Below are 12,670 nucleotides of genomic sequence, written 5' to 3'. Positions count from 1 at the left end.
ACCATTAATAACAAAGAAGTTGAAGTTTAAAATAAAAACCGAAAATGGTATAATTGGAACAAAAGTAAGATACACCAAAACCATGTTTTGTCTTTATATATACTAGCGTTTAAACGGGCACTCCGTGTCCGTTTTCTCTTTTTTTTATTGCGTTAACGGGTGAAAATATTAACAACGTTTTTTTTATAAATTTGATTTTAATATAAACTTATTATATGATGAAGCATATGATATTTATTCATTTACATATTAAGTTTTGTTTCCAATATGTAATATTCGCGCTTTAAATTTGGTTTGAATTGAGAAAACCGCATTGTGACGTGACTATATTCAACCAGTTTTTTTTCAAGAAAATAAATAATGTGAGTGAAATAGTTTGATGGTTAGGAATACCGTCTTATGGAAAATCAAAATAGGTTACACCAAAATTAAATTTTGTGTTTATATATTGTTATAGATTGTTCAAAATAATAAGAAGATTTAGATAAAATAAGAAGAAGAAAAATATTTCTTACCGTTTATTAAGCAAATAAACATAAACATTAACAAAGACATTAAGTGACATTGTTGCTCAATAGGAATGTCAACCATGGAACCGAAATCATAAATATCTCTCTTTTCGCTGCAAAACAAATGAAGTAAATTAATATAGTAAAAAATATAGTGTAATATAGTGAGTACACGTCAAGTGTGACATTGAAAAAGTATAGTTGAACAATTAAACATAATAGATAAATACCTGAGGTTGTGACAGCAAAATTTCTTTAAAAACTATATTTTTGGTAAAACCCCCTTCTTCCCCCTCTACTTTTCCGTCTTTAATTAGCACTCTTGTTACAACCCGCGAAACACCTCTTGATAAAGCAACATACAATTGTCCGTGACTGAAAACATGTCGTGAAAGATAAATTCCGACATTTGGAATTGTTTGTCCTTGTGATTTATTTATAGTGATTGCAAAACTTAGTTTGACAGGAAACTATTTTCTAATAAGCACAAAAGGAAGTCCCGCACCATCAGTGGTTTTGAGCTTAATTCTTGGCAAGAAAGCTCTTTTTCCTGCGGTTTGGCCTGTAAGTATTTCAACATTAAGCAAATTCATAAAAAAAACCACGACATAACAATCTTGTCCCATTACACAACCCAAATTTAGGGTCTATATTTCGCAATAACATCAGAGGAACCCCTATTTTTATCTTCAAAATATGTGGTGGTAAAGTACCAGGAGCAATTGTGTGTAAGTATTCCTGTTGATATAGATTATGACTATCACCCTCAACCTCATCAAAAGATAACAAAATATGCTCATCTCCAGGGAAGTTATTAATAATCATGTCATTCAACATATCAGCATCACAATTTTTGGGAGTAAGTATGGCTCTCTCCACCATATATGAAGCATCCCATCCATGGTTTTCTAATTGGGGAAATGTATGTTGTATAAGCTTTTTTATGGAGCTTTCTCCTTCCCATGGTATTATAATTTCAGTAGGCATCTTGACCATGTCATCCTCTTTAGCAGGTTCATTGCCATCTCCAATCCTCATCAGAAGCTGTGCAAACTCGTGGTCATGAATTGATTGCATATTTTGGCGCAAGTGTAGGATCTTTGTGGTGGCCCATAATTGAGACTTAACAATACACGCTGAAATCATTTGTCCTCTACTTCCTTTTTCAATAATAGGAAGCACCTGGCGAAAATCTCCTCCCATGATCATTATTTTTCCACCAAATGGAGCATTGATATTCATAATATCTTGCAGTGATCGATCTAATGCTTCCACATAATATCTATTTATCATGGGTGCTTCATCCTAAATGATTGCATTGGTTATTCTAATGAGTTTTGCAAGGTCACAATTCTTTTTTATTTTGCAAATAGAAATTGGCTATATATCAATGGGGATCCCAAATCGAGAGTGTGCAGTTCTACCACCAAGTAATAATGTAGGAGCTATACCCGAGGAAGCTGTTGCTAAGACAATTTGACTATTACGTCTCAAATTTTCCATTATAGTTCGATAAAGGAAAGTTTTACTTGTTCCTCCAGGACCATCAACAACAAAAATTTGACTTTGTTTTTGGTGGATGGCGTTCATAATTGTATTGTAAGCACTCATCTGGTCATTATTTAACTTCTCAACAGATTGAATGTCTTCATCTGGAATTTGGACCGACAACTCTTCTTGAATAATTGTTGCCACTCCCCCGACTTTATTTTTTTCCATTGTCAATATTGGAAGATCATAGTTTTTGATTAGTTTTCCATGTAGAAGCAAGAGATCTCTCAATTCCCTCAATAACATATCTTCAGAGTTATTTCCCACAATAATATTTGTCATTTGATAATTCTCCACCATGTAGGGATAAAACTCATTAAATAGGCCTCTAACATCAATTGGTTCACAGAAAATTAATATAGTCACAAACAACCTTCGTAAAGCATATGGCATACGCATATTTGATACTTCAAGCATACATTCACGAATACTATTGTCACTCTCTAATAACCCCCAATCCTCAGCTGCTTTTTTGTACGTGAAAAAACATGCACCATTATGTGTAAGAAGGAATTCCCAGCTTGCTGGACCTCTTAAATGAGACAAAAAAAACACGTAAATAAATTTTCTCACCTTCTGAAGGAGATACTGTATAGATTCGACCAATAATTTTTCGTTTTGTCCGTCTTCGCTACCATTTTTTGACCCTTTTTAGTCAACAATAATGCTCTGGAATCTCTCTGTACAAATAATTCCGGGCATGTGGATCCATTTGGTTTAGTGCAAAGAACTCAGTAAGCGTTACTGCATTTTGGTTATCATTTAGTACATCTGTGATTCCTTGATGCTTATAGAACCGCACTTGATGATGATTTGGCAAGTGGATTTGTAGTCTTTCAATAGAGGGATATAACTTCTAAAGTGTGAATTTAAATATTTTCCACAATGCCTTTGGAGCACAAACCCATCTTGCATCAACATATTGTTGAATCTCATCCATACCTGTACCTCTGTGAACCTCCATTACAACTCGATCAGGACCTTTGTAAACATATTTATACAAACATTTAATACTTTTGATGCTGCTGCAAATCTCAACATTGATGTGACAATCGTACTTCAACAACAACCATGGATTATAAGGAACCACCCATCTATTATCAACATACTTGTTTCTATTTAAAAAAATGGGACCACTAAACCTTCTCATGTACTCAGGATATGAGTCATTTCCCTGACGCGTCTCTTCACAAAAGTCTTTTGGGTATCTTTTTTTTTACAATGACCATTCTTAATACATGGAGATCTTTGATTCAATACTCCACATGGCCTATGGATCATGTGTTTTAACACAACTTCATACAATTCTGGTTCAGATTCATGTCGTGGTATTTCTGCTTTCACCACACTATCATACTCCTCAGGTTCCCGTAACTTGTCATCAGTATCCAAGATGAGTAGCATATGCACATGTGGTAGTCCACGTTTCTGAAATTCGGTCACATACATATAACTTTTAACCCTCCCCAAGACTCCTTTGTTAATGACATCATCCTTCAACTGCTCAAATTTTGATTGAAAAATTCTTGTTAACAAATCAGGATGCTCTTGTGGGGTTTGATGGAGGCCTAGTTCGGAAGTTATCTCAATCCAAGAAGGATTGCATGTCATTGTAAGGAATATGTCTGGTTTACCATTGTTAAGAACAATGGCCATACCATCTTGGTATCTCTGTGTCATATCCCGCTTACTGCCAATAAATGACGATGGTAGTATTGTTCTTTGTCTGACATTATCTATAGAAATATATGAAAAGTATAAAAATTAAATGTGTGGATAGTGGTATAGACATAAAGTATACACTCTTCATGTATAAATATAATATGTTATATTATTACTTGCGTTATTCTCCCCATCGTGCAATTCATCTTGTAACCCCTGATATACCTCAGACCGAATATCATTTTGATTTCTTCGGATCCATCTCAACCTTCCTGTTTCAATCTTTACATAATTGTCTACAACATACTGTTGTAAAAGTCGACCCGATTTTAACAATACAGATTGATCATTACGACGAATCTACATTGAATAAAATAATCAATCTTGAATTATTTTTTCACACATTTAGAAGTATATTTCTTAGAAAAATAGTTCAGTGTGTACCTGAAGCACATAACTATAGTACTCTCGGCATGTAACAGTTTTTCCAACATTAGTTTTTGTTTCTATGTCCCAACCATATGTTCTGAACGGTAACAATATAGGATACTGTAAAGGATCATAATACCCCATTGTTTCTTGAACCTTTGTTAGCTTTCCATCACAGTTGATGACATTTATATCTCTTCCACGTTCTATTGTATCTTCATCACCACCGCCTATAAAAATTGTTGCGACTTGGGAAGCTGAAGGGAGACTATATTGTGGTTGATTCGACGGATGTTCTTTAATGAGTAATCTACATTCTTCAATATTTGGCTCTAGTGCAAGCTGCCTAAACACAATGACAAACGGGTTGCATTGGTGGAGTAGTTTTTTCAATTTATACACTACGGATTGGTTAAGTATTGGGTTTTCCCTCATCCTATTTTGAAGCTCATTATCGGTATCATAAATGTATAACTGCAAGTAACGTGGCCTTGAACCTTGATTCGGATGAAAACCTTCTATTTTGTGATAAATTGCGCCTTGAGCATGAAATGCGTAAATACCACGACCAGTTGCAACCAAACTTTCGTCGACATGAACACCCAGTGAAGTAAACGACATTACATGGTTGTAACTTCTAATATGCTGTCTAAAATGTCTGCATTCAATAGAACTGTCTAAAAATAACTGTAACAACTCGTCAGGAGCAGACACTTGTGAAATTGTCACCTTTCCACCTTTACAACACATATCTTGAGATTCTCTATGAAACAATTTTGCATTGCATCGTCTACACTCACTCGAAGTAGGAAGTAGGGATTTTATTGTCATAACAGTATTGCAAAAATTTCTAGCAATGTTATGTCTTGCTTGAAAAATATATCTTGATTTTGTGTTTTATTACATACAAAACATGCATTAAAAGAAATATATTTATTATATACATGGTGACTAACATGAAATAATATTTAAATAAAAACATACAATATATGGTATGGATTAAAAATACATAATTGTACCTTGATCAAAAATTGTTTGTGTTTCGTGAGTTTCAACAGGTGAATTAATATTTTACGAATGTGATTCTATAAAAGAAAATATTGACTTTAATATAGAGTTATAGTTGAAAAATAGCAACAATATATAAATGTAAATGTGTGTTACTATCAATTTGAGTATAGACAGAATTATACTTACCACAATCATTGTCATCAATATTTCTTATAAATGGTCTTGCTTCGTGGTTATCATTTTGTTGAAAAATCGGGTATGTAAAATTTTGATTTGTAAATTAGTATTGAAATAACATATTAGCCAATTATTTTTGTATAATTAATTTATATTTTTTAAACATAAAGTATTAAAGTATAATCTATACAATAATTTAAAGTTTCTAACCCGTGGATGGAACGCGACTGGCATATGTGGTACTTGGTCCAACTTCATTGTCATGTGCTCTTTGATAAAACCGAGAAGCAAAATTGGCATTTGTCAAGTCTTGAAATGGCATCATGGTTCTCATATCAGAAATATCACATGTTTGGACTTGTTTTCCTTTGTTTTTATTTTGTTAATAATTCAAACGCCTTCTAGCCAATTTTTCTTGTCTTTGCTCAATACTCATCCGTTGTCTTCGATGTCTTGCATTTTGTGTCCGTCTTTCTCTTTGACGTTCTCTTGAATCTTGACTACGAATATTTTCCATTATATTATTTTATCTGTAAAATTAAATATAGTATTTAAAAATATCCAAACTTGTATTTTTAATATGTTTATTACTAATAAATTAATCTTGAATCTTGACTACGAATATTTTCTATTATATTATTTTATCTGTAAAATTAAATGTAGGATTTAAAAATATCCAAACTTTGTATTTTTAATATGTTTATTACTAATAAATTAATAAAATTTACAAATGAAAAATATCAATAAATTAAAAAAGAAATCTGAATTTTCAAGGTTCATAGTGATGATAATGGTTGATTCACATACTATGGTTGATTCTACATATATTTGATTGTCATCTATTATTTCCTGACAAACAATCACTAGATAAATTTAAAAAAATAGATTTGAAATAAATAACATTTTTCTACTTTGATTAAACTTCATGTGGATGCAATTAAGTTTTTATAGTGATTTTCATATGTTGATGCAAGTTTTTATAGTGCTTTTTCTACTATGATTAAATTTATTGTTGATGCAAGTAAGTGATACTCTGTCTACAAAAATTGAATTTATGGAAGTTAATACTAGTGAATTTTATGGAAGTTATCACATAAATTATACAATGAAATAACGGAAATATTTTACCTTTATTTTTCTTATAAATTGCTTCTTTAATGACGGTGAGAATGATAATCTATTAACGTATGTGACCAGATAAGATAAAGAATCATTGAAAATTATGATTTACTTATAATCAAACATCAAGTATAAAATTTGAGAAAGAGAATGTTAACAATAACAAAGATCATTAATAATAAAAATTGAATTGAATAAAAAAATATGGAATAGAAACAAATCAATTGAATGTCCTCAATCTTTTTGAATTGAAACACATTAATAATAAAAATTGAATTGAAAAAACATGCACCATTATGAATAATAAAAAATGTATAGAAACAAAGAAGAAACCGGAGAGGATTTTTGTCTCTATACATTGCTATTGGAAGTCCTCTGCGTGATGAGATGTATTCTCTATTTTTCTCATCCACTTTGCTTTTATAAGATTATCATTTGAATTGCACAAACAATAACAATTGAAAGTTTCATATGATTGGTTCACCTATATATCTTTCATATGCTCATTCTATCAAAAAAAAAATTCATTACGGCAGTGCGATCTTCTTCCAAAAACAAAGACATGAATAAAAAACAACAAAATAATTAAGAATTAAGTAACCAAAAATAGTTACAATTATTAAAGTATAAGCATAATCTTGTAAATAGAACTAAAAAGTAGTGTGTGAGAATTGAGAACAACAAAAAATAAAAGAAAATCAACTTCACAATTTTTTATCATTTGTCTCCATATCTGCAATATAGTTGTTGTAAGGATAAATAACTTACTCTATTTTTCTTCTTTTCTTCTAAATAAGAAATAACATGACATGTTTTGCACTGATTTTTTAATCCATGATCAACAATTACATTGAACTTTAAGGGTCACACAGTTATAATATTGAACACTGAGAAATGTAAAAAAAAATACTAATTAATATTCAAATTAAGAGAAAAAAGTAACCAATATATATAACCTTTCAACCTTCATTTTATTACTTTAATATTGAACTCTTAAAATCTGTAAGAATGAAACTAAATGAGAAATGTAAAAAAGAATACTAATTAATATTCAAATGAAGAGAAAAAAGTAACCAATATATATAACCTTTCAACCTTCATTTTATCTGAAATCTTTCGACCTTCATTTCATTACTTTAATATTGAACTCTTAAAATCTGTAAAAATGAAACTAAATGAGAAATGTAAAAAAGAATACAAATTAATATTCAAATGAAGAGAAAAAAGTAACCAATATATATAACCTTTCAACCTTCATTTTATCTGAAATCTTTCGACCTTCATTTCATTACTTTAATATTGAACTCTTAAAATCTGTAAAAATGAAACTAAATGAGAAATGTAAAAAAGAATACTAATTAATATTCAAATGAAGAGAAAAAAGTAACCAAAATATATATATATATATATATATATATATATATATATATATATATATATATATATATATATATATATATATATATATATATATATATATATATATATATATATATATATATATATATATATATATATATATATATATATAACCTTTCAACCTTCATTTTATGTATTCATTTTGTGTGAAGAAATAGAAAACAATTATGATTCCAAAGCATTCTTATTTTAAGGTATTTAAAGATTAAACAATTGTGTGGGGATCAGTTGAAAAATTAAAAAACAGTTTTTATTTTATTTTTTTATTTTGATAAACTTCTTATAACGTATGAGAGAGGGTGTAATATATTAAGTGGAAGTTATTGCCGCAAGTTATATAAATATTTTTCTTTTATAGTCAACATGTAACAACTAATATTATCCATTAAAAATAAAATAAAAAATAAATAAATATAAAGACTATAATGGATAAATATAAATCATATTTTATATTTAAATATAATTTTAAAAAATTACATGTGGAAGCTAATAATAGAAAGTGGAAGTTAATAATATGAAGTTATATAGAAGATGATAATAGTAGTTTATTAAGTAAATTATACAATAAAGTAAGGGTAAAATGGTAGAAAAAAAGGCTACATCAAAACCAAAATTTTCCTTTATATAAATTAGCGTCTTTATAAGCACTCACGTGTGCGTCTATCCACTTTTTTAATGCGCATTAATAAAAATATAAGCAATATTTTATATTTAAATATAATTTTTTTAAAATACATCATGTGGAAGTTAATAATAGGAAGTTACGTGGAAGTTAATAATAATAGTTTCAATGAAAGTTATTAAGTAAACTACACAATAAAGTAAGCTTAAAAATGATAGGAAAAAGACTACACAAAAATAAAGTATTCCCTTTATATTAAAAATGCTCTCAAATCATTAAAAAATGAATTTGAATAGTTCACTACTAAGTTACACTACGCCAAAAAGGTTTTTTAACAGCGCATCTTAGACAGCGCTTTTAAAAGAAAGCGCTGTCTAAGGTTAAAATAAAAATAAAACACGGAAAATGTTCTAAAAAAATAATGAAAGCGCTGTCTAAGGGGGGGTCTTAGACAGCGCTTTTAGAAAGCGCTGTCTAAGACCCCCCCTTAGACAGCGCTTTTAGAAAGCGCTTTTAAATATAGACCTTAGTCAGCGCTTTTGAGAAAGCGCTGTTTAAAGTCTTTCAATTAAAAAAAAAATTAAAACCAAAAGCGCTGTCTAAGGTGGGGGTTTAGAAAGCGCTTTTGGAAAGCGCTGTCTAAGGCATATCTTAGAAAGCGCTTTCCACAAAAGCGCTGTCTAAGGTCTAATTAAAATTAAATTTCAGACTTCTATTTTCGTTCTCAGTTCTTTTTGTTTTCCCTCCTGCGATTAAACCCCTCCAGCGAACCCTAACAGCGAACTCAGCCTCTCACTATCTCAGCCATTCTCATGCAAATCGCTGTTCTCCCAATCGGAAAGTTCATGGCCGCAACTCTTCCGACGAAGGAGTACAGTTTTGTTGGATGGCGTTTTACTCTAAATCCTGGACCGTTTAACATGAAGGAGCATGTTATCATCGCTATCTTCGCTAACTGTGGTGTTTCCTCCTCCGGCGGTGGTGGTGATGTTTACTCCATTGGTGCCATTACTATTATGAAAGCTTATTATAAAGAATCTCTCAGTTTTCTTCTCGCTCTCCTCATCGTCATAAGCGCACAGGTTATTATTACGATTATCTTATCATGAAAAAAGTGTAGAAGATGAGTTGAATATATATCTTTCCATGGTTAAAATATTCTGTGATAAATTTGCTTTATATAGTTGTAAATTGAGTTTGCAGTTAATAGGGTTTGGATGGGCTGGGATTCTGAGGAGGTATCTGGTGAACCCAATTGAAATGTGGTGGCCAGCAAACCTCGCACAAGTCTCTCTCTTTAGGTTCATTCTTTTACCCTTACTTCTATATTAAGTCACACTGACATGTTGACACGGATACCTTAAGATGAAAACTTGCTAGTTTGTTACTACTATTTTATACTCTAGTACTAGTTTTGATTACATCATAAACCTTATGCTACAGGGCTCTCCATGAAAAAAATGAAAAATCAAAAGGACTTACAAGGATGCAGTTTTTCCTCATTGCAATGGCTCTAAGCTTCCTGTATTATGCATTCCCTGGATATCTTTTCACAGTATTAACATTCTTCTCATGGGTTTGCTAGGTGTGGCCGAATAACGTAACAGCACATCAAGTTGGATCAGGTTACCGAGGACTTGGAGTCGGCGCCTTCATATTTGATTGGGCTGGGATTTCAGCTTATCGTGGCAGCCCTCTTGTTGCACCATGGACTTCCATTGTTAATATGGGAGTTGGATTTATCATGTTTGTCTATATAATTCTACCTATATGTTACTGGAAGTTTAACACTTTCGATGCTAGAAAGTTTCCTATATTCTCTAATCAGTTGTTCACTCACGATGGACAAAAGTATGACACTACTAAGATTTTAAATGAAGAATATGATCTTAACATAGATGCATACAACAAATATAGCAAGTTATACCTCAGTCCTCTCTACGCATTATCTATTGGAGCAGGTTTCGCTAGGTTTACGTCAACCCTCACTCATGTAGCATTGTTTAAGGGCAGGTAGGCTGTTCTCAAAGCCTGTATAATAGATTTATTTCTTATCGACTTATCGTGACCCTCACTGACATAGTTTCATGTTCGCTCGCAGAAAAATATTGAGACAAAGCAGAACAGCGATGAGTAATGTAAAATTGGATGTGCATGGTAGACTCATGAAGGCTTATAATACAGTACCAGAATGGTGGTTCCTCATTGTATTATTTGGGAGCATGGCACTATCCATAATAATGTCTTTGGTATGGAAAGTGGATGTGCAACTTCCATGGTGGGGTATGCTCTTGGCTTTCGCCTTAGCTTCTGTTGTAACCCTCCCAATTGGTGTCATCCAAGCAACTACCAACCAGGTATTTCTTCCATCTCTAGTATAGTACTTTTCTTTTCTATCGAATCTCGATTTTAACATACTATTTTGATGCATGGAGGAGTTTATGATTTTAACATGAGTGTGGTTGGTTACCTTGCAGCAACTTGGATATGACATTATAGCACAGTTCATGATTGGGTATGTCCTTCCTGGAACACCAATTGCAAATTTGCTCTTTAAGATTTATGGGAGAATCACCACCGCCCATGCGCTATCTTTCTTGTCAGATATCAAACTCGGGCACTACATGAAAATTCCTCCTCGATGCATGTATATAGCATAGGTCTTTTTCATCTCAAAATCTCCTAGTTTAAGCTTTTTTTTTCTTTTCTTATCAATCATTATTTATGTAGTTATTTACTTTGAAATGCCTAAATAGCTGGTGGGAACTCTAGTTGCTGAAGTGATGAATGTTTCAGTGGCTTGGTGGATGTTGGATAGCATTAAGGACATTTGCATGGATGATAATGCTCACCGTGACAGTCCTTGGACTTGCCCGAAATACCGAGTGACATTTGATGCATCGGTTATATGGGGTTTGATCGGACCAAGATGACTATTTGGACCGGGTGGATTGTACCGGAACCTGGTATGGTTATTCTTGATTGGAGCTGTGTTACCGGTTCCTGTTTGGGTGTTTAGCAAAATCTACCCTGACAAAAAATGGATTGCTATGATAAATGTACCAATTATATTTAATGGTTTTGCTGGAATGCCACCTGCAACTCCAACCAACATTGCAACCTGGCTATTGACCGGAATGTTCTTCAACTTCTTTGTGTTTCGCTTCCACAAACGTTGGTGGCAGAAATACAATTATGTTCTATCGGTGGCACTTGATGCAGGCACGACTCTTATGGCTGTTTTGATTTTCTTTGCTCTGCAAAATGCAGGCCATAGTCTGAGATGGTGGGGAACTGAATTGGATCATTGCCCATTGGCTACTTGCCCTACTGCACCAGGAATTGTGGTGGATGGTTGTCCTGTATTCTAATAGAGAAGCCTCCTGGACTAAACTTTCTCTTTTGTATCTGTTTTTGTCTTCTGGGGTGGGAAACAAATTAGGCTTGGAGTATAGGTGAAAGGACTACCTAATAACCAATTGCTTAGCAATTATTGTGTATATGCTTCTTGCTTGACCATGTGAATTATTCCAATTTTGTCTAAGGAATTAAAAAAATTCAAAAAATATTATTTTTATTTTTATTGTTTGTTATTTTCTTTTTAATTTTGTCTATGTTATTTTACTATGCATAGTCGGTCCCAAGTTCGAATAAAATGAGAGAGTTGTGTTAGGCAGACGACACTAACGTAAATTTTTCTCGAATTTCTATGACATGGATCAACTACAAAATAATGTGAATGTTAGGTCGTTGTTCATAAGCAACGCATTGTACCGGTCGAGTACAATGTCAAAAGAGCAAGAGTTAATGCATCGTTGCCTGGATGTAGCAAAAAATTGGGAGGGTCTTAGAAAGCGCTTTTGGCCAAAGCGCTGTCTAAGGGGGTGGGGCTTAGACAGCGCTTTTCAAAAGCGCTGTCTAAGGTATACCTAAAAAATTTAAAATAAGAGGGTCTTATAAAGCGCTTTTGGCCAAAGCGCTGTCTAAGGGGGGGGGGGGGGGGGGGGGGGCTTAGACAGCGCTTTTAAGATTTAAAAAAGCGCTATCTAAACCTTTAGCAGCGGAGGTTTAGACAGCGCTTTAAAGCGCTGTCTAAGGCTAAAAAAAGCGCTGTCTAAGGTCTTGTTTGTTGTAGTGTTAGCAATGACACATCAGCAATATGAGTGTCAAG

At 32.5% G+C, this 12,670-nt stretch overlaps 2 pseudogenes; one reads left to right on the top strand and one right to left on the bottom strand.

Annotated features, from left to right (window-relative positions):
* Positions 1–601: 601 nt before the first annotated feature.
* Positions 602–1,802, bottom strand: LOC127080094 (uncharacterized; annotated as a pseudogene).
* A 7,255-nt stretch (positions 1,803–9,057) lies between these two features.
* Positions 9,058–11,976, top strand: LOC127083699 (oligopeptide transporter 3-like; annotated as a pseudogene).
* The last annotated feature ends 694 nt before the right edge of the window (positions 11,977–12,670 follow it).

The sequence above is a fragment of the Lathyrus oleraceus genome, chromosome 5 (assembly GCF_024323335.1).
Source record: "Lathyrus oleraceus cultivar Zhongwan6 chromosome 5, CAAS_Psat_ZW6_1.0, whole genome shotgun sequence".
NCBI lineage: Eukaryota > Viridiplantae > Streptophyta > Magnoliopsida > Fabales > Fabaceae > Lathyrus > Lathyrus oleraceus.
Note: the sequence above shows the minus strand (reverse complement) of the source record. Positions and strands in the feature narration are given on the sequence as shown.